The sequence below is a fragment of the Xiphophorus maculatus genome, chromosome 5, assembly GCF_002775205.1.
Source record: "Xiphophorus maculatus strain JP 163 A chromosome 5, X_maculatus-5.0-male, whole genome shotgun sequence".
Taxonomy (NCBI): Eukaryota; Metazoa; Chordata; class Actinopteri; order Cyprinodontiformes; family Poeciliidae; genus Xiphophorus; species Xiphophorus maculatus.
Window position 1 is genome coordinate 19,845,790 of NC_036447.1, and position 5,252 is coordinate 19,851,041.

Below are 5,252 nucleotides of genomic sequence, written 5' to 3' on the forward strand. Positions count from 1 at the left end.
ACATCAGCAAAAGAGCACAAGAAATGGTGGAAAAAATAAACCATGAACGAACCAGAGACCAGGAAATGATGGACAGCTTTCAGAAGCAGCTAACAGAGAAGGTGTGAATTCCTCTTAGATATTTTGTCCAGAAAAGCTCTGATTCTGAGGACAGAACTCTGATTCTACTTCAGACCCTTCTCTCCTGTTTTAAACAGAGATTCTGGCCTTATTTCTTTCCTCTCGTCTTCAGGTGACAGAGATGTGTCAGCTGATGAAAGAGGAAATGTTCACCATCTATGAGCTTAACAGCAATGAAATCCAGGTGAAGCTGCAGGAGCTGTCAGAGGTGCTGGAAAACTGCTCTAAGCTGGAGCACGAGCTTCTGGAGGCCAGTCAGGCCTTGGCATGCCTCAAAGATGGTCTCGACATTAATCAGAGAGCAGAGCCCTAACAAATTAATTCTATTCTCAACTGGGGTTATTAAATTGAAGACATGTTGAATGGTTTTTGTGGTTTCGTTGGTGTTAAATAATTATGTTCATGTGTCTTCCTTCCTCCTCTATTCCTAAACAACTGATTTTGCCTCTGGTTTCAGTTCACCATTTTTGGACATGAGCTAAAACAAAAACAGACTAGCCCAAGCTAAGTTCACATTTGCTTCATGTTCAGTTTCAGCATCGTATTGTTTTGTAATAAATACATTCACAAGAAAAGGGAACAATGCCAAGTTATGTTGTGTTATTTACAGAACATTTGCAGCACACAAATCTTACTCGGAGGAATTATCAGGGTCTGTATATACAGTATTTCAACTATAATCATTCAAACCAATTTATTTACATAATCAAGCAATACAAAATATAACATTCACCAACTTATTAAACAATCAAATGCTTAACTGTTTTTTTTTTTTTTTACTATACAAGTCATAACTTTTATAGTGAACAATAGTTCAAATACTGACAGTAGCCCTAAGCATGAAACTTCAACACAAATAAATATCTTGTCCCAGTAGTTTCATAAACATAAGTGTGATCATGTATTTATCACATATGTCCAGCAGCACTGCTGCTTGTAGGAGGAAACTGTACTTCCCAGATTTTTCAGATCATCAGCTTTATCTAGATGCTGAAGTCCATCTATTTTTCCACGGTGAACGCCTGCAGCCCGGTGATAGCTCGGCCCAGGATCAAAGCATGAATGTCGTTGGGTCCCTGTCAAAGGAAAACAACAAAAAAACATCTTAAACAAGGTGTTCTGACATCGCACAAGTGATTTAAGATGGAGCTTCAACATTCTGTTGCTGACCTCTGGCGGTGTTTATGTGTAACTGCAAGATAAAAACAGACCATTTCCCCCCTGTTTGATGAAGCATGCATGATTAGTAGTTGTTTTTCTCCGTTTTCCACCACAATACCAGTGTAAATGAAGAGGAACAAAAAAGTGATCAAATTTCTAAGTTCCTCTTGAGTTTTGACTAAGATATGTGTTTAAAAACCCAATTTTGTAATCACAATTTTTGGAGTTTATTATTGCATCTGTCTTTTATTGTCCTTTCAATTCAAAAGCAGTCACTATCTGTTAAGCAAAATTATATTCTTAAGACAACTATACACAAAATGTTGAAAAAAGAATTGCACAGTGGTGAAATATCTTTATCTTCAGTTCAACCAAACTGTTTCACTTCTTCCCTGTACCTATCATCATGGTAATTTCGGAATGGAAATCCTTCGCTTACAGGAGTTAAAAAAATTTTCTGTCTTCTCCTCGCCATATGTTGATTTTTCAGTAGAAAATCTTTGACAGATACAGATGCTGAACTGATAACTTACTGATAAACAAGCATTAATCAAAATGACTACCTCTGAAAATATCTCATCACTTAGCAACCGTGTATGAACATAACATCATAGCACATTTTGTCTAACGTTTCAGAGTTTGCTTGGTATAAAATAACATAATATCTCACTTTGCTGGACTGAATCACTTTTGTCTTTGTAGATCATTTAGTGCAAAGATGATTTAAAACATTGAGAGTGTTGCACATATAATATATTGAACTTTCTCATGTGTCCAATAGCTGAGCCATGCAGCATTTAATGCAATAACATTTGCACAATAAAATATTAAATAAATTCATGCTTTAAGAACACGGGTATGACATCGATAATTATCGTATTTTTCAGACTATAAGCCGCTACTTTTTTCCTACGTTTTGAACCATGCGGCTTGGGTTTTTCTTCAACCGCCAGGGGGCTCTTTAGCAGGAAGTGAGTCATTGGAAGTCAAAATTGGACATCAAAGAAGAAAGTATTAATTTTCATTTAGAACAAGTACATGCAAGCAGCAGCCATGACGGAGAAATTTCTTCAAACTCATATGATGTAGATTTTAAGTTGAGGGATATCGATCTGGCAGTACAGGAGGGAAATAGAGCCGCTGCACGTAAAGTCAGCGTGAACGAATCCATGGTTCGGCGTTGGGAGACTGAGGGCTGCGCCTTAATAAATCCAGCAGATTTATTAGGACGCAGCCCTTTGCTGCCCTCTGCTGGGTCCTTATGGAAAACGGAGATACCAGCGGCTTATAGTCCGGTGCGGCTTACGTTTCCTTTTTTGTCCTAAAAATTTGTAAGTGCGCCTTATAGTATGGTGCGCTCTATAGTCTGGAAAATACGATATTAAAACTTGTTTTTCTTTTTATAGCTCAGCTTTTTCCTGCTTTTCCCCTACCAATCTGTCCTCTTATTACAACCCATCCTGGTTTATGTGACTGCACACACATCTAGAGTGAGTTGTTTTACTGAAATTTAGTTTGCCCTGGACTCGTAAAGAAAACCTATATAAGTCGAATCTGTGGTCTAAGTTTGGGCTGCTCCTCTCACTCACCTTCGTAAGTGTTGATAGCCTCCATTTTCATGACGTGACTGATGATGTGGTACTCGTCTGCAATGCCGTTTCCTCCCAACATGTCCCTGGCTTGTCTGGCAATATCCAGAGCCTTGCCACAGCTATTCCAGCCCTAAACTCTGCCATCCTCACACCTGGCCCAGAACACAGCAATGTCTGCAACAGGTGAGTTTGTGATCCTGGCAGAAAAAAATAGCACCGTCCATATCATATGTCTGGATGCGCTCAGCACATTCAAGTGAAAAAAAACAAACAATCAGTATAATTTTCCAGTTACTGGAAAATTAACTTCCTCATCGGCTTGTTCTTGGACCCCTTCTATTTTATTACATTTCTCCTTCCTTCAAGAATGTTTCAATTGCAGATGGCACTCAGGTTTACTTTTCATCTCAGTCCACCTTCTTCTCACACTTGTGCTGCGTTCCAGTTGCCTCAGAAGTTGGAACTCTGAGCTGGGTTGGACTTTACACCCAAAAAAGCAGCATTCAAGTTAACGCCATACAACATGGCAACATCCAAGTAGACAATGTTCGCAGAACTTCTTACTACCATTGTTTTAAGCAAATAATGGTAGCTACTCGGGTCACTGCCATGGTTTGGTTCAGTCAACCCAAAGCAGCCAATGATTTCCCCCAAGCTGCAGAATAAATAAACACATACCGGTGAGTTCAATGATCTAATTGTTTTCCCTCTGGAACCAAAGTTGGTTGGAAAAAAAGCTGCACCTTACCAAGTCTGGGCAGGTACTTCTCCTTCCGGGCCTCTGTGCCGTAAGCATAGATGGGGTGCATGACTAGCGAAGACTGGACACTCATGACAGACCGATACCCACTGTCCACTCTCTCTACCTCTCTAGCAATCAACCCATAAGCAACATAACTAGTGCCTGCACAGCCGTATCCTGTAGTTTAAACAGAGAGAAAATTATTGTTAACAAACATCTCAAAAAGGAGCCCTTTCACTATTTTGTTAAATTATATTGAGATTTTATGTAATAGACTAACACAAGATTGTGGATAATCATAAAGTGAACAATACAAAGTACAATACCAGCCTTGCACACATGAAGACTGACGTTTTTGCCCTGTCTTCTTTGCAAAATACCACAATCTGAGTCAGATTGGATTAAGAGAGTTCTTAATATTTTCAATCTTCCCACAGACCAAAATTATCCGTTTTGGTCTTGTTTCTGAATGGGCCATTTTGACAGCCATTCTTACCCTTCAATTTAAACCACTCTATTGTAGCTCTGGCTGTATGCTTGAGGTCATTGTTCTTCAAGAAATTGGGCCTCCACTCCTGTCTTAAGCCATTTATTCCATCTGAGATCATATTGTGAAAAAATTAGAAAAGCTTTACTTTCACGACTTCCAGTTGCATTGTTGCAGGAATACAAATATTGCACAAGATTCACTTCTGAGACACAGCATTTAATCTAATAATCCTGTTGAAACTGGTATTTTCTCTCTTTTTGCAAAGTTCTACATTAGTATGCTATCAAAGGCAAACATAATTAAAAGAAAGCTTTGCAGCTTGTAAGATGTATTCAGCTGCTTTGGCTTCTGCGGTGTTATAGCACAGGGGATGAGCTCTCATGGTTTTCTGAGGAAACCTGATTACATCTCAATCTGTTAAATTATTCATTCCTTTCCTGGCAAAGCTGCACGTTACACTTTTATGTCTGACAGTTTCAGCAAACTGAGTTATTTTAAGAAATGTGAGAGTGTCTCCCAAAGCTTTGCCATTTCAAAGATGCTTTTATTTTACCAGGAAGGTCATCAACTAAGTTTAACATCTATCTGCATCTCACCAAGCCTAAGGGTCTCATTTTACACATTGTGCTACTCTTAATGTTGCATGATCTTTTACTTGTACTATTATTACTCTGAAATGCACATTGTAAAGGTCCATATTTGTAGGTTTTGTGGTATATTGTGGAGTAATTAAGCCAGATAGCCACAAACTAAAGATTACGCTTTTAATCTTTCTGTTGGAGTAAAATTGATTGATCAGAACTTAATTTGGACTCAATTGGTTTCAAAATAGGCATTAGTTGTTTTTGTTTTAAGTAGGGTTAGGCTAAAAAGACAATATCCCAAGCTTTGAACATGTATTTATCATGCCACTGTTAAATCCATTATCTGACAATATTAAGAGTGTGGCACAGCTTCCACATAAACTGACAAGCCAGGAGAGAACATTAATTTAGAGAATTAGCTAAGAGGCCTGTGGTAACTCGTGATGAGTTGCAGAGCTCCACAGCTCAGGTCAGACTATCTGTCCACCCAATAATGATTAGCCGAGTACGTCACAAATCCAGACTTTATCAAATAATGGTAAGAGGAATGGCACTGTTGTATT

The 5,252-nt window shown here is 38.6% G+C and overlaps 1 long non-coding RNA gene across 1 annotated transcript; it reads right to left on the bottom strand.

Moving 5' to 3' along the window:
* Positions 1-926: 926 nt before the first annotated feature.
* LOC111608631 lies at positions 927-5,012 on the bottom strand. The gene is made up of 3 exons (XR_002752781.1): positions 3,622-5,012; positions 2,871-3,528; positions 927-1,196 (listed from the first exon to the last, which is right to left on the bottom strand). It is a non-coding gene; the product is annotated as an uncharacterized LOC111608631 (long non-coding RNA).
* Between the last annotated feature and the right edge of the window lie 240 nt (positions 5,013-5,252).